At 48.0% G+C, this 18,200-nt stretch overlaps 1 protein-coding gene across 2 annotated transcripts in view; it reads right to left on the bottom strand.

Annotated features, from left to right (window-relative positions):
• Positions 1 to 18,200, bottom strand: part of FOXRED2 (FAD dependent oxidoreductase domain containing 2) — a 62,148-nt gene that overhangs the window by 30,948 nt on the left and 13,000 nt on the right. The window lies entirely within an intron of this gene.

Genomic DNA, 18,200 nt, shown 5'->3' on the forward strand with positions numbered 1-18,200 from the left:
GAGCGTAAAAGGTAGGCAGGGTGATAGACTGACCTATGCACCAATGGAGTGACAATATACAGCAGGAAACAAGCTCTAGTGTGAAGGGCCAACTTGTCTGGGAAGATGTTCAGGCATGGAGCCTCGAATGACAAAGTCTAATGCTCCATCACATTCCGGGCAGATTTCTTCACCACTAGAAAGGCCATCTTGATGGTAAGGAGCCTGAGAGGACAGTTGTGCAGTGGCTCAAAGGGAGTGCACATCAGAAAGGCGAGTACTAGATCCCGAAGAGGCATGATGAAGGGTGAAGGCAGAAACATGAGTTGCAGATCTTTCAAAAACCTAATTACAACACGGATTTGAAGAGGGAAGGCTGATCTGTCAACTGCAGCAAGGCCGAGATGGCAGAAAGATAGCCCTTTAAGGTTCCCAATGAAGAGCCCTGCTGGGCAAGAGAAAGGAGAAATAGAAGGACCTGAGAAAGGGGTGCAGTAAGAGGGTCAACTTGTTTCTCTGCACACCAGGTCACAAACTTGGCCCAACGGAAGGCGTATACTGTCTTGTTAGAGGAATGTCTGGCTGCCAAGAGAACTTTGTAGATTTTGGAGCTGAAATGTCAAAAGCTGTCAACGCTCAATCTCCACGCTTTAACCCCTTCGACGCTCATGACGAGCCCAGCTCGTCATGGAGTTTCCATTGACTTCAATGGAAATTACATTGAAGAGCCAGAGGTGGCCTTAGCATCCAAGTGGTTAAGGCAGAGCATTGACAAGTTCCGGTAGAGAACTCTCCCCTGCTGCTGTGACAGGAGATATTCCAGAACGGGCGGCAGATCGGAGGAACAATGGTCATGCTCAACAGCTTGGGATATCTCACTTTGCAAGCCCACTCAGGAGCCACCAGGATGACTTTGTCACCGTCATTCCTGATCTTCTTGAGAACTCTTGGCAGGAGTGGTACGGGCAGAAAGGCATACAGGAGGCCAGAGCTCTACTTGAGATCAAAAGCATCTCCAGGCAAGAGCTGCCTTGGAAACTTCAGCGCGCAAAACTGCTGACATTGCGCGCTCTCGGCAGTGGTGGACAGATCTAACCAAGGTTCAATCCACTCTTAAAGAGACCTTGTGCCACCTCCAGATGGAGAACCCATTTGTGATCCACTAGGCAACTGCGACTGAGTTTGTCCACCCAGGCATACAGAGAGCCCGCCAGGTGTTGAACCACCAGGGATATGCTCTGGTGTTCAAGCCTTGTTCAGAGGCGCAGGGTCTCTTGAAAAGGGTATACGACCCCCAACCCTACCCTGCTTGTTGCAGTACGATATGGCAGTGTTTTTTTGTCCCTGAACACCAGCACAAGCCTTTCCTTGATAGAGGGTAGACAGGTTTTCAGATCTGGTTGGGGAAGGGAGAGGGGTCTACCGCTGACCCAATCACAGTTAATAAACCACCACTGCAGATCATTTGGAGTGCCCTCGGAGATCTGTACCATGTATGAGAGATTCCCCTGATGCCACGCCCACTGGAGCTTCAGGTCCCAAAGCAGAGACTGCATATGCCAGTGGGCATGTGTCACAAGCAATATGCAGGAGGCCATGAGACACAGCAACCTCAGAGTCAGTTTCACTGAAACCCAGCATAGACGCTGAAACACATAGTATCATAGCCTGAATATCCTGGACTCGTCCTTTGGGAGGATAAGTCTGAAACTGCACTGTGTCCAGAACAGCTCAGATGAAAGGGAGCCTCTGAGAGGGAATCAGGTGTGACCTCTGCACATTGATAGAGAACTCCAGAGAATGCAGGAAGTTCACCGTAGTTTGGAGGTGAGAGACAAATACCAGATGTGAGCACTCCAACAGCCAGTCGTTGAGATAGAAGACAACTGGCACCCCTAATCTCCGCAGAGAAGCTGCAACCACCACCATCATCTTGGTGAACTGCCGAGTGACACTGGTAAGGCCAAAAGGGAGCTTGGCAAACTGGAAGTGCCGAAGGTCCACCCTGAACCACAGGTAACGCCTGTGGGCAGACAGGATGGGAATGTAGAAATACGCCTCTGGCAAATCCAACGCTACCATCCAGTCTCCCAGATCAAGGGCAGATAGGACTTAAACAAGTGTGAGGATTTTGAAATTCTCATTTTTCAGGAAGAAATTGAGATGGCACAGGTCTAGGATAGGATGAAGCCCTCTGTTCATTTTGGGTATCAGAAAGTAGCAGGAATAACAACCACGACCAACTTATGGCATCTGCACCCTCTCTATGGCTCCCTTGGCTGAGAGCTGCTACTTCCTGGCAGAGTAAGGAAAGACTGTCTTCCGTTAGCCTGTCACAAGTGGATGGCATTGGTGGAGGGATAGTCACGAAAGTGAGGGAGTAGCCCCTTTGGACAATTTGAAGAGCTCAGCGGTCAGAAGTTATCAACCTCCAGTGAGGCAGGTGATGCGTATCCTGTCTCTCACTGAATGGGGTGGGGAAGAGAGGGTTTGGACTGGCCCGATATCTGGCTGCCCAAACCACAGGGTCTGGGAGTACGGCGCCCTTGGCCACGCAAAGTCTGGGGAGCTGGTGTGCTGCGGTGGCTGGGAGGGTAAGAACATGGCTTGAAGTCTCTTCCACGGCTGCAAAAGGTGGACTGGGGTTGGCAGGGAGACATGAAAAGGCTGCAGAACCTGGCCGTAGCTATGTTATCCTTGAAGAGCTTGAGCCCTGAGTCCACCTTGTCTCCGAACAGACAGGAGCCATCAAAGGGCATGTCCATACGCAAAACGTGGACATCCCCAGAAAAGGCAGTTGTGCTCAGTCAGGTGTGACACCGTAAAGCCACAGACAAAGAAACCGCTCTGCCTAGCGAGTCTGTTGTGTCCAGCTCACATCTGACTGTGAACTTGGCCTCATCTCTCATGGCTGCCATAGCTTGGAAGAGTATGGCTTGGGCCTTGTCCAGGAACATGGGCAGCAGCTGTGCTGCCGAATCCCACAGAGCGTGGGAGCAACAGCCAAAAAGTCACGCTGTGTTCACGGACTGTCGTGCCAGGCTGGTGAAAGAAAACATTTTCTTGCCTAAGGTGTCCAGCCTCTTGGATTCCCTATGTGGTGGGGTGGTAGGGAATGTGCAAGAATTTACACAGTAGGTGGAGGCTTGGACCAGGGTGTTGTGTGAAGAAACTTGGGTCTCCTGAGGCGGGGTGATGGCGATTGGAAATTGTCCTGTTCACAGAAGCCCCTGTGCACAGGCTGGACCAAATCCCAAGCAGGACATCTGCAAGGGCTTCATTAAATGGGAGAGGTGGTTCTGAGGAGGTAATTCCCAGCTTAAGCACCTCTGTCAAGACGTTATTCTTAACTGCCACCAAGGGCAGGCCAAGGTCCAGGACCTCGGCCGCCCTTCTCACCACCATAGAAAAAGAAGTTCCCTCCTCCATAGCCACAATACGAGTAGATCGCATACCAGTATCTGGGCAAGAGTCCAGTCCGCTGGGGTCCGCCAATTCCACTCATCAGTCTATGTTGGGGTTTAGGGGCTGGTATTCCTCAGGGTCCCGGGTCCCCTCCCAATCTTCCCAAAGTCCTAGCCCATAGGAATAGGGCTCAGGCTCCGTGCTGAGGGCAAGGCTCCGGTCGGCACCAGAGTTGGGTGATGCCCCTTTTGCTCCATGTTGGAGTTGGGGATGAGAATGGGGATGACACCGGCAGCATCCGGACCAGCGTTGGGTAAGGTAGAGGTGGTACGACCAGCGCCTGTTCTAATCCATCTATGGATCCAAGGAAACCGACTGGTGCCGCGAGCAGAACTGCTGGCGGCCAACCAGTAGGGGCCCCTCTCAAACCCATGGGGCCTGAAGGCACGCCAGCAGGGATGGGTCAATTAAATATGAGGTGCATGAACTCATAAAATTAGCGGAGTTGGGCGGGGATCGTTCCGACTCCCAGAAACTCAGGGAGTTGCACAGCTGGCCACGGTGCAGGCTCAATTGTGGAACCAAGCATCAAATGGCGATGCGCCCTTGTCTCGTCAGATGACTTTGATGGATGAGGTGATGTTGAAGACCTCTTTGACTTCTTACTTTTCTTCTTTTTGTGGGGCTTACCAAGATCGATGGCTCTGTGACCGATCTCGGAATCTTCCTCTCAACCGGGCTAGAGACAGTCACACGTTGAGAGGCAAGGAGCTTGTGGGACTCTCTCAAAGCCTTGGGGTGCATGGCATGGCAGTCGATGCAGGTCTTCGGGTCATGGTTGCGCTTGAGATACCAGAGGCAAACAAGATACAGGTCCATCACTGACATCCGTCAGTGACAGGCGCCGCAGGGCTTCTAGCCTGCTTTACTTGTGGACATCCCGGCCACAACAGGAGAAGGCTTCTCAAAAAATTTCAACAAACAGTCAAAAAAAGAGTCAGTTACAAAATGAATGGGGATAGCTCTCTCCAGATCTGCGCAGAAAGAAATTTTCAGATCCAGTCTGATTCCCGGGGATAATTCTAAGGTAAAAAATCTGCTGCTAGAAGTCTCTATCAGACAGGGCCTTATGTTTTGTCATTAAGGTATCTTCCCTACATGCTCATCAACTCATAGCCACTTTGCTGAGCGCATAACGGGATGGGCCAATGTGAGCCAAATGTAATTAGGATTCTAGGGAAAAGCTTGTGCAGAAGGTACCCAGTTGTTACAATATAAACAGCCCCAAAGAAAAAGAAAATGTAGCATTTGTGTTTGTATATGTGAATTTGAAGAGACAAAAGAACACTAAGAAAGAGTGAAAAGACAGCAACAAAGAAGCAGACGATGAAGTGTCAAACAGGCAGATGGACAGGCTTCTGAAGGGTGTGTGGAGAAAAAGGGTGTAAGCGACAATAGCAAAGAGGGGTCATTTATTTCATACTTAATACAAATTAATGCTAAAAAGCACATTTGTAACACCAATGCATATGACTTGTTTTAGGTGCATGTGTTCTGAATGGCTCCCATAAAGAGCCACTATCGTTTATTTCAGTTTCCAAATGTCATAACTCACTAGTATGATGTAGCAACTGTTGATAACAAAACGTTTTACCCACTGTTGTTATGTCACAAAGGTCATCCATCCAGGCCATGCCGACATGGCTCTTTGAGAGCCTGCCAGTGATTGTCTGCTTTGAATGAAAGCAGAAAGCACAGCTGTAGCACTAGGAAGGAAAGCAGTGAAGGTGGTGGGGGTTGGTCAAGGATGGTAGGTAGGTTTTTATATGTTTTACCTTTTGGACAGGGATACATAACTGAGGCCATGTTATATATGGCCCACCCATTACTCCTCTGCCCCTGCATAGCAGTTGAAAGCAGGGGCAGATGATTTTGGGGGCCATACATAACATAAAATTATAGACTGGTAAGAAATGAACTATGGGGATGTTTTTCACTTCTGGATTCTGAGTGACATTATAGACAGCTCGAGCTGTCTATTTGATATAACTCAGAACCTCTCTGAGAAAAAAACTTGTAACTCACTGTTACACTTCTTTGAAGTTAGGCACCCTGCAACTTATTTATTCCACTTAAAACACTGACAACTCCAGTGTATGAGTACTACACTAACTGAGCTCAGCTCTCCCATTATTACAGCCTCATGGTCCCACACTAACCAACACCAACCTAAGCTATCCATTACTAAAGGCTCATGGGTGCAAACTCACGTATACCAAGCTCGGTTCTCCAAAAACTAGGACCAGCACTCACTGACACTCAACTATGCTCTATCTGCGGTCTCATTGTTCTTACACTCACTGGCACCAAGCTAAGCTCTGACACAACTAAGGCTTCAAGCACCTGCACCCACTGACAACACATGAAGCTCTCCTGGCAATACAGTCTCAAGGTCACACATTATTTGACACCAAGCGTAGTTTTTCAACTACTACACCCGATGGGACTTCACACTCACTGACACAAGGCAGTATGCTACCACTACTATAGCTTCAGAGCCCCATGCTCACTGACACCATGCTGAGCTCTCACACTACAGCCTTAGTGACCCCACACTGATAGCATAGCTGACAAGGTTTCAGGATTGATATGTGTGATGTTTTCATAATTTCAATGCAATTATGAGTGGCATTTCAATGACTATGAGTGACACTTTCTCGCGAGCAAAATCAAGCAATCAAGATGAGGGGAACATATAAATATCAGAAATTACACCCACTTGACCAATGAGATGGTCTTTAGACACACGTAGTTAAGCTAAACGGGCACGCATAATAACAAATATAAACCCATGTCCATCTCTTAGGGAGTAAGGTTATGAGGCAGATGGCATATCACAAGGAACCTGGCACTGTGAACATCTCTATGTAGAAATTCATGAGTGGGCAGGATTTCTTTACGTAGGAAGAAGGGCCCCTATGACAGAACATGCAAACAAATATTTCTGAATCGGTAGTAAGCAACATCACAAATATGACCACAGTTCTTTTACGCTATAGGTATATGACTGTAAGAACCAGTTTATATAAGAGTAGTCATGGCCTCATTGAGCATAGTACTCACCAATAATGTTATGCACATAATGCCATCGTATTAAACAGTCAACAAAAAGTAACATACTTTCAACTGCTTGTTTGCAGAACACATACCACTGCAACATTTAGACAGTCTGTGGCCTATATTTGATAACGAATAACTTTGATGTTAAGCAATGCTTTAATGGCCTCCCCACATAACAGACCACCCAGCTGACAATCTGTCACGCAAATGACTTGTTGCTTACTGTGACCGCATCACTGATCGCAGAAATCATTCTGCAGCAGCTAGAAGAATTTGCTCAATTAAAGGCATTCTTGGGACACCACAACTGCAGACATTACAGAAACACAGTTGCTTCCTTTCGGCACTAAAGCGTACATGTCAATATTGCAGCAGGTGCAGTGGCACCAAGGCCCAGAAAGTGAGCCCTTCCCGGATCCTTTTCTAGCTTACACGAGGGCCCATGGCATCCTTAGTATACCTCTGCTCGCACACAGCTGCTCTTGAGCTGTAAGAGCCAGAACACCAAAATTGGTTCTCTCACCTGTGTGAGGGGAATTTGGCAGTGGCATACCTCAGCCCTCCACGCCTAGCGGTTCCCTATTTGCCCAAGCCTGTTATGTGTCAGCCCTACTAAGTAAAGTGCCAACCACATTTTTTGCTGGAGAACCCATCATGTGTTATCCCACTGTAGCTCAGCCTATGCTTACAGGTGTATTCAAACAGTGAATGCCTGAGGCAGCGCACATATGTTTATTTAGCTTTATGTAGCGAGGTCCAGTACATCCTCGCTACATAAAGCTAGGGCGTGCTTTTGAACTGTGTACGTGCTACATGCATATAGTTGTGTATTGAAGAGGAAAACAATGTATTTGGCCAAACTTCATCAGATAGGTGACATGGGAAAACAGTGATCAATGGCCCTAGAGACTTGAAAAAAAAACACACACACAAGGGTGAAGGATGTTTTCCAATGACAAGGCAATAAATGCAGCTATTGAAATTATGCAGGAAGGGGCACCTCGAACCCAAAACCTCGCACGCCCAGTCAAGCATGCCTACTTAGAATTAATATCCCTCCTTACCAGCTCTCTCCGATAGCTCAGTCTTTTAGTTCGGGGCTTCAGTGTCCCGGAGGCAAGCTGGCACCTCCGGTCAGTATCCCCTGGTTCACCAGATCCCCTTTCACATTTCCTTGGCTGCACACTCTGACTGCATACAATGCTTTATGAGAACACATGGGAGAGCCTGGGGGCAGAACTGTCAAGTTTCCAAGATCTTTGCCTGAATAGCTCAGGATTGTTCTCGGAATTCAGACTCTTTAACCCCTTCCACGCTCATGACGAGCTGGGCTCGTCATGAGGTAGCCTCCTCGCACGCTCATGACGAGCCCAGCTCGTCACGTAAAGTGCGATTTAAAAAAACTCAGCGTACGGGCGGAATTCCGCCCGCACGCATGCGGATAAAGTACTACAAATCCCAGCATCAGGGGTGTGGAATTTAATAAAATATCCACTTGTCAATGGTGCAGGGTGCTTTATAAATCTACTTGTCCTGTAACCAAATCCACTAGTCCCTTTCGTGCCATGTAATGTGGCAATAAATTATGGCAGCAATCTCATTATATGTAAGAGCTCTAAAATAGCCTCTCCGATTATGCCAGGGCTCCTTCCATAGTAGGGTTTGAATACTAGCAATTCCCTTATGTTGCCACATTTCTGCAGATCTACATATTGAGGCTGAAGGTAATGGTAGGGAACAGTTCCAGGGTTGGAATGCCCCTTTAAGTCTGTACAAACCTACTAGCTTGCAGGGTGTAAGGGTATTCACCAACTCTTCTCTAATATTTTCCCATACTGAGAAAGGTTGGACATTTACTCTAGTCTGGACAATAGCAGACAAAACTTCTTCCAGGGTTGGGAAAAAAAGTGGTTGGAGGGAAAGTGAACTTGCAAACACTCAGATTTTCGCTTGAGCAAATCTACACCTGGATATTTGCTCATGCTGAAATGTAGTTCACAAATCTTTTTTAGGAGTTCTATTTCTTGGCCTACTTGTGTAAAGTGTAGTGAATTCACACAAGTCGTACATCTGCACTTAATGCAAGGACATGGGTGCACTTTTGAGACTTTATTTATTAATCGGGCCCCTAATTAGGTCTGGCGATAAGCATGACCATTTGTGTTTATTAACATTCGGTCTGTCTCTCTCTCTCAAATGGCTAGCTTAATTTTGAGTGACAGCATTGTGTTCTTTCACAAGGAGCATATTGACACACGGTCATTTTGTTCAGTGCCAGGAACACTGTGGCAATGTGTATTTTTGAGACCAACATGTTTTTGCTTTTGCCAATGTTTGTTATAATGGTGAGGGCCAGGCAACTCCCACACCAATAAGGTTTTACAGAAACCATGCCAAAAAAGTCCCACATTGACAAAACTAAAAGGCTGGCCAACAATTCCAGACCAACTGGCTTTTTCCAATGCTGGTTTATTAGGTTTCGACCTGGCCGTAGCTCTGCGAAGCAGGGCTACGCCCAGGCGAAAGCTATTGTTTTTTACATTATCGGGACTTGAATCCGCCCCTTCTTCCATTGGCTAGCTCCATAAATGGAGGCTAGCCATTGGAAGAGATTGGCAGTCAATCACGCTTTCCAGAGAAAACGCGATTCGGGGGCGTTTCTGGGTCTTTTTTTAAGCCCCGCCCCTTGTTGCCGTGTGTCCCGGGCCGCGCTGTGATTGGCTGCCGGCCCGGGACACCCCGTGACGTCAGCCAATCACAGCACGGCCCGGGACCTGACTTGTTATTTCTCTGCAGCTTGTTCAGGGCTTTTGTCGAGCTTCGCAGCTTCTGTGACTTTTTTTTATGTATTTAAGTGTCTATGCCTTGTACGCGCACGAGGTGTCTCGATGCAGATTCTTCGAACATTTTAATAGCGCCATCTGCACAACGCGCTTACTTCTCTGTGCCATAGCATCGGAGAGCAGTGATTACTAGATTGTGGGTTATTTTAATGAAGCCTATTGGACAGCTGAATGGACCCCTCTAGACTGTGACATACACGCTCTATAATTAAAGCGCTAGGGTAAGCCCTAAACACACACACTAAGGGCAATTAAACTGCAGTTTACACGTGACCAGTGCCCCTCGCACGTGCTCCTGTGGCATGGCGGCTCATTTCACCCACACATAAGGTTTCATTCATGTAGGCATCCATCCAGCTCATATATCCGTGCCCCATGCTGTCTTGGCAGCTCCCAGCCCACAGAGACCTAAACAGCGGGCGTGTCCGAGCGTGAAACGCCCGCTAGCCACGCGGATCCAGTGTGCTCGTCTTCGGGGCTGGTCGGCTCTTCCGTAGTGTTCAGGATCCCGGCCTCTCCCATCGCGGGGGCGTGCTCCTCTGCAGCTAGGGCGCTCTTTAAGGTGCCCCCCGCTGTGCACGGGCACATGGAGAGACAGATGCAAAAAGGAAAAGGGTTTCACGCAGAACTGTCACATTAGGGTTGGGCAACGTGCCGGGACTGAATTTGGGCTTACAAAATATACTCAGTTAATAGACATATTTAGTTGTATGTACAAACAAGATTGACAATTATCAGTGCTGTTATGGTTATGTGGTATGCAGTACCAAATATTGGGCAAGGTTATCTGATTCATACAGCAAAAAAAAAAAAAAGGGCTAGACACCTGATACCTGACACCTTCGAGTAAAGTGCGCGCTATATAAAAACGCGTAAAATAAATGTCCGAGTTCAGTGGGAGGTTTGAAGGTGTAAAGTTTATTAGGGTGCACTGCAGTCACTTATGAGGACGTGTGTTGTTTCCGTGTGGGGTTGGGCTTTGTGTGGTTGTGTTTAGTGCACGACCAGCACGTGCTGTACACATAGCACGTAGTTTGTGTTTTGGGAGGTCCGGCTGTGAATGGGGCGAGGGTGACCCCCGTCTCTCCTTGGGGCGTGTGTAGCACGTCCTCCACACTCTGATTGGCCGTTCCAGGGAGAGCCCCTCCTCTCGGTTTCAGGCTCAGTCCGTCCCTGGAGCCCTCCTGAGTGAGCAGCAAGTGCGCACTCCCTCTCCTTTACTCCCCAGCGTGTCCAGGCGCCCTGCACTCTAGCGCCGAGAAGCTGCTGCCGCCGATCGACCTGCACCTGGGGGTGGCACAAAGGGCACCCCCTTGACCATCCAGCAGAGGGCGCCTTTCACCGCAGAACACTGGTGAGTGACTGAAGGGCTTCAGCTTTTGTCTAGTGCTTTCCGTCGAGCCGTTGGTCTCTAAGCGCTAGTTTACTGTTAGTCAGGTTCGCATCGGCAGGGCGGGACGACGGCCGGTGCCCGAGGGGCCTGTGGCACTGCCCAGCTGGTGGCCGGTGTTCCCGCTGTAGATGATCTGCGCCCATCATTCGCCGGAAGCTGCAGCGGCCTTGGGGGGTGTTTAGGGCCCAGTGTGGCACGGGAGGGGGGCTCCTTTGAGCAGGCGCAGCAATCGTGGGGGGCTCCTATGAGCATACTCAGCATGCGCGAGGGGTCCTCTAAGCAGGCACAGCACATGGGGCTCCTTCTACCCTGGGGCGCAGGCAGTGCACATGAATTCAGGGCTCACAGCAGAGCTCCGTGGTGAAGGTGGCGTTGTGCAGGGAGGCACATCACGGGGGTGAAAGGGCAGTGTGCAGGGAGGCACATGGGGGGGGGGGGGTGACAGAGCGCTGTGCTTTGCGGTGTAGGCTGTGCATGAGCAAAACCAAAATGCAAAAGGAGGGAGGGGGCTGCTGATGCTGTGGGTTGGTAACCAGGAGACCCTGTGCCAATTTCGAACACTTGATGTGACACATCTGCAATTTCTCTGCAGGGACGTCTGAAAGTTACCTGTGCCTGGAGGACTGGGCTCTGCTTCGGCCGGAGGGGGCGAGAAGGAGGAAGAGGTGTGGGGGAGGTAGCAGTGCTGACTTTTGTTGAGTGGAATGTGAACTGCGACTCATTTTACGAATATCTGCACTTTGTGTTTTCCCTCTTCATGGACCCTCTTTGTCACACGAGTTATGCTCAGGGCATAGACGAAAATAATTGCAGAATGGGGAGAGATATGGAGAAAACGTTTACCAGCTGACCCTCTTGTTAATTTAAGTGCCTTTAATGTATTTTTTTATTTTCTTTACCCTTCGCTGTAGCAGCATTACTTTACTCTACATATCTAATCAGCTTGCTCTGGGTCGACTAACGGAGGAGGCTGTCTCCTTGTCAAGTGGTCTCATGTCATGTGACAGACACCCCCAGCCTGTCCCTCCTTTCCAGCCAACAACCAGCATGCTGCATTCCGGGACCTGTTGTTTCTATGTTAACATGGCACATGCGGGCTTTAAAATTCCCTGCATGCAAAGTGCTGTTAGCTGAAAAGCCGGACCAGCGTTAAGTGTTCACATGATATGTAGTGGAGCCACTCGCCAGATGGCCAGTGATTATGTTGGAGGAAGGTAGCCTGCAGATACCTTACTTGATCGTATTCATCACATGAGGAGCAGTGAGTAGACCTGCCACACTTAAGATGAGTTTTGCTGTGCGGTCATTCAGAAAGGGGACGGGGGCATGGTGACTGGGGCTTTGGACCTCCTTCTATGCCTCGGAAAGCCACTTTTCTGCCACTTTTCAGCTCTAACTCAATTGACCGAGAAGCCTGCACACAATGGTGATGGCGGTGGCCTGATGAACTTATTCCGTCAAACCGCCAACATATAAATCAGGCGGGAAGACAGTTCTGACTGCGGATGGACAGAACATTTATTTTTTAACAGACTGGACGCATACGTCAAGATATAACAGCAGAGTAAAGAGGCAGGGCAGGTTGTAATGATTGTGATGAAGAGTAGGACAAAGGATAATGAAAATTACCGGTATATAATTTAGATAATATCCCGTATCCATGTCCCTGTGGTTTCATATAAGGAATACCAAAGCCATGGTGGACATCAACCCTACCTGAAAAAACAAAAACAGCCTTTCACCCAAGCTCCTGAGTGTGATAATAGTTGACAAATGAATGAGGAGAGGCACAGATGGCTGCTCTAATAATCTCATAACAAGCATTTACAATGCAACGGTTTCGCCTTTGGAAAAGTTTGAGCTATTGGCATTGTAAATGACAAAATTTGTATTTATGTGTTGGTTTTGAAAACAGATAAATAAATGGCATTGTCATTTACATTGCTAATAGCTCAAACTTTTCCAAAGGCGAAACCGTTGCATTGTAAATGCTTGTTTTTTATGCTTCCCATAATATTATTAAAACTGGTTACACTGATTTTTCCTTTATACATATTTTTGGAAAATACTAGCATACTTTAACACATTTTACAAAATGATGCTGCAAAGAAATGGTACCTAAAATTTTACAGCAGTTTAGCTAAATGTTTTTCATTTTTTTGTGAACATTTTATTTTGAAAGCAAAGAATCATCAAACTTGCTTTTAAGGTTCTACAAATATTTGCATCTAATCAGAGTGCATTCTGGGAGCAGTGTACATAGCCTCATATTGCTAAACATTGAAAACTTGTGTACACGTTTTTATTAGGCCTGGGCGGTAAATTCCGTTCCGCTCACGGAATTTGGTTCCGCGGAGAACGCGAAATTGCCCAAAATGCTGCGTTCCGCAACTTCGTGAAATGTTTTGCTTGTTCACGTTCTCAAAATGCGTGTTCGCAAGACATTTCCCCCCGAGCACGCAAACAGCGATTGCAAACAGGAAAAAAGCACCGCGAAGTAGCAATTCCGCGTGTTTGCGGAATTTCTGCGCGTTCGCTGAGATTTTCTAACATTTCGCTGAGATGCGTAACGCAATTCCGCCCACCCCTAGTTTTTTTACTGGAACCACTGTTAGTTGTGCACTCTGAGCTTAGAACATTTAATTAGAGTGCTCACCCTAATAATAAAGGCTTTGCATTAATCAACCATAAATACATGTTCTGGACACAAATATTACCTTAACTGCAGGCAATGCCTTTCCCTGATCTATAATGCGGTACTGTAAACTGGCAGCCAAAGGGTTTGTGCTGCAGGGGGTTGGGCCTACTTGTCCCAAGGACAAAATACACATGAAACCTTGTTGCCCTTGACCCCAAACAATATGTTCCGGGACAAGCGCTTCATGGTGGTTTGAAGGAAGACATACAGAAGGCTGAGGAGAGGGAAAAGAATTAATGGTAGTGCGCGAGAGGCACTCAGAGCCTGTCCTAGGGGAAGGAAGGGAAGTGAGTGTTCATGCGGATTAGTTGACAGACTAGGTAAGGAGTCTGTAGAATCAATGTGTGGTCTTGGGGGAGGGGCAAGGGCTACATGTTGGAGCAGGGGGGTATCCTGAGGATACAGGACCAGAGTCAGTGTCCTAGAAAACATGGAGTAACACAATACAAGTTCCAGGAATTCAAACAGGGATAGGGGCATGATGAGGCACCAATTCGGCACAGGCAGTGGTGCGATCAGTGGCTGCTGCTCAAACTGAAACTAAAGAAACAAATTCATAACTTCCTCCCACTCGCACCAAGGCCCACCTCAAGGGCAACCTAACTTCCTGTCTCTCCTCTCGGCAAATGGACACACTGTTTGTTGCTGTCCTGACACGGCATGCCATGTCACATGAATGCAACAGCCAGCTAATGTGTTGCAGCTGAGCCCCCCTGGCTTGCCTGCATAATGTAACATGAGTGCAGTATCACTCACACAGTCTGTCTCTGCCACAGCTATGCCAAACTAGCCAGCGCACGGCCCACACTCCCGCTGCTTACACACTGCTACTTAACTTACTATAGCCTGGCGCTCACAACAATGAGACGGCAGTACTATAAATGTGCGACTTTGCATTTTAGTGTGACGATGCGGACCACCACGCTAAAATGTGTTAGTCTAACGCCTGATGTATGGTACTTGCTTGGCAGGACTGTGATAGGAAGCCAGACTCTCCCACAGGTGCTCACAGTCTTGGGGGAGCCTAATTGCTCTGTCACCAAGATGTGCACTAGCGGATGCACAGTCTCTGGGCCCCCTGCTAAGCGACTATCCCTGGTATGGGTATGAAGCACACAGAGCTACAGGTCACCAAGGGCACAATGACAAAGCTGTGATATTAAAAGAGGAGGACCAAGAGCCCAAGGTCACTGTTGTATTGTTCAACAGTTACTAAAAGAGGCAGGTTAGTTTAGTACTGATACTTCACTGGTTTAAACATTTGTGCCTAGAGCTTCAAGTCACTAGAGGCAGTCTGGTCCAGCACTGGTACCTCATATTAAAAGCAGTGGTGCACAGAGCACTAGATAGCCCAGGTCAAACAGGATTACTTTAGAAGCCATCCCAGAGTCATTGGATGATCATCCAACTACCTTAGAAGTCATTTACACGTCATCAGACATCATCAAGCTCTTGAAGTCATCAGCAAGCTGCAGAAGCTCAGCCTGATGATTTGAGGATGACTTCAAAATGAGTATCTGATGACTCTAGTAGGCGTCATTATTCGTGATGATTTAAGGCGGACTTGAAAATTAGTATCTGCTGACTTCAGAAGGTGTCATTATTCCTTATGATCTGAGGATGACTTGTAAATGACTCTCTGATAACTTTACAAGATGACATTGTTCCTGATGACTTTGGGGTGATTTGAAAATAAGCATCTGAATACTTCAAAGGTACTATTGTGTTTTCAATAAGATGTTTTTGCGTCTGGTGATTTTAACAGGAATTGTTTGTCTATTTAACCCCTTCGCTGCGGCGGCTATTCCGCCGCAGCGCTAAGGGGGTAAGGCGGCCGCGCAGCGGTTCCGTGCTTGTGACGAAACCGCTCCGTCACGGCTCGCGGGTGAGCTGTGCTTGTGACGGAACGGTTCCGTCACGGCCCCGACCGTTCTTTAGAACGTCAGCGCAGGCGCGGAATTCGCGCTGCGCAGGCGCGGCGGCAGGGCCGTGACGAAACTGTTCCGTCACCAGCACAGCACACCCGTGGCTCGTGACGGAACGGTTCCGTCACGAGCATGGAAGAGGTTAAAGAGCACGTCCACCACTTTGGTTTCAGCTTTCCAGAAAAATGCAAACTGTTGGATGATTGCACAATGAATTGCAGATAAACGTCTGACCTCCTGCAGCTGGGAGCCCCAAAACCCAAACACACCCTGAACCCCCAAATTAACCCTTGCACCCCAAAAACACCCTGAAACCCAATATTAACCCTGGCACCCCAAACCCCAAACACACCCTGAACCCCCAAATTAACCCTTGCACCCCAAAACCCAAACACACCCTAAACCCTAAAATTAACCTTGGCACCCCAAAACCAAACACACCCTAAACCCTCAAATTAACCCTGACACCCCAAAACCCAAACATACCCTGAAACCCCAAATTAACCCTTGCACCCCAAACCCAAACACACCCTAAACCCTAAAATTAACCCTGGCACCCCAAACACCCCCTGAACCCCCAAATTAACCCGTGCACCCCAAAACCCAAACACACCCTGAACCCCAATATTAACCCTTGCACCCCAAAACCCAAACACACCCTAAACCCTAAAATTAACCCTGGCACCCCAAAACCCAAACACACCCTGAACCCCCAAATTAACCCTGGCACACCAAACCCAAACACCCTAAACCCTAATATTAACCCTTGTACCCTAAAACCCAAACATACCCTAAACCCTAACACTAACTCTGGCACCCCAAAACCCAAACACAACCTGAACCCCCAATTTAACCCTTGCACCCCAAAACCCAAACCAGACCCTCCAGCTTATCGCGATTTGCAAAAAAATTGCGAAATCGGCCGATCTGTGGAAGTGCCGTGATATTTGGGCAAAAGCCCGCAAAATTTGACGTTTCCGCCTTAGATTTCGCGGCGAGAAGGAGCGAGGAGGTCGAGGGGGGGTCTGACTAGGTCGCAAAGATGCATCACATGATCGCGTGGTGCACCACGGCAGGCTCTCAGGCAGGCATGAGGTATGGTAGTGATTTAAATGTGAGCAAGGGTTTTAACTGCACCCTCTTCTGCAGCCGGATATTAGGGGGCCTGATGGAGGATTCTTAATAATGCTGCGGGTGATAATGAACGCGGCTGCTCGTCTCGCCTGCTGGGAGCAGACAAAGCCTTTGTTGGCCCAACAGGCGAGCTTCCGGCTCCGAGCAGCGCGTCCAGGTTGTAACGGAAGCGCCTAAATAAACCCAGGATGGCTTCGAACGGCAGAACAGCTGCTTTTGGTTTTTTTTTTTCATTTCAGAAGCGAGGCAATCGGAGGAGTGATATTGGGAGCTCATTTGTAAGGGGTGGCAAATGAGGCTGGAAACATTAAGCATTGGCAAGCAGTTTGTAGCACCCGGGGGGGGGGGGATAGGCAGTAGTCATATGGAAAGGGGGGGGGTGGTTACGAGATACAAAACAGGGGGAGGTAAGGAGAGAGAATGGAGGGAGAGACATGGGAAAGAGAAACAAGAAGAGGGGGTGAGTTACAGAGCGGGGTGGGGAGGGGAGAGGGGAAGAGAAGGAAGTGAGGATAAAGAGAGAGGGTATGAGATACAAAATGGGAGAGGGCGAAGTGAGGGGGGAGAGGGCGAAGTGAGGGGAAAGAATGGAGGGAGAGAGGAAAGGGAAACAGAGAGAGCGGGAGAGGGGGTGAGAATGAGAGAAGGGAGGGAGAGGATGGGTGAGGGGAACAAGGGGAATTGAGGAGAGAGAGAGAGGGTAAGAGATACAGAGCTAGGGGGTAGTGAGGAAAAGGAGAGTTGAGGGAGAGAGAGGAAACGGAATCAGAGAGAGGGAGAGAGAGAAAGGAAAAAGAAACAGAAGGAGATGGGGTGCGACATATGGAGGACGGGGTGAGGAGAAAGAAGGGAAGAGAGAGGAAAGAGAATCAGAGAGCGAGAGAGTGATGTGAGAAAGAGAGGGAGGGATAGAGGTGAATGAGGGAGAGAGAGGGAAAGAAAGGGCAGTGAGAAAGATCAGTGAGAGTGAGGAGAGAGGTCCGTGAGGGACAGGGTAAGGAGAGAGAGAACAAGCATTTGCAATGCAATAGGTCTCGCATTAGGAAAGTTTGAGCCATTGGTATTGTAAATTACATTTCTTTTATTTATGTGTTGGTTGTGAAAATAGCTAAAGTAATAGCTTTGTCATTTACAATGCCAATAGTTTTAACTTTCACAAATGTGACACCTCTAGCATTTGTAATGCAATATGTGTTGTATTTTCACGAAACTCCAAGAACAGAAGTGAAATATTAACATTTTTTTGTGACATTTATAAGACAGACGTCATTGTTGTTCGAGTACTTTACGCTGGCACACCTCTTAAAATTATGCAGAGTACGCATGATCTGTATTAGCCGCAGTAAGATTGTTTTTAATGAAAAGTGAAATCGAACTATTGTAAATAGCAGCTTTTGAAACTGAATAAAATTGTTAAATACATAATGGTTGGACAAGACCCTCTGCAGCGTTTCAAATCATATTTACTAACATAGAACTGGAAGATGCTGCCAGAAAGAGCATTTGGAACCAACACCTACAAATTATAATGTAACCTGAATGTATTGCCTTAAATCATTCAAGTAATGTGACTTGGAAGAGTAAGTGCAGATTCTGTTGTTCACAATAGAAGTTGTGAGGGCAATCTGCAGCAGAAAGGATGCATGTGAAAGCAGCAAGGCTATAAAATAGTGCTTAAGGCGCAATCCCCAAAAAGTTCTCAG

This window comes from Lissotriton helveticus, chromosome 1_1 (assembly GCF_964261635.1).
Source record: "Lissotriton helveticus chromosome 1_1, aLisHel1.1, whole genome shotgun sequence".
Classification (NCBI taxonomy): domain Eukaryota; kingdom Metazoa; phylum Chordata; class Amphibia; order Caudata; family Salamandridae; genus Lissotriton; species Lissotriton helveticus.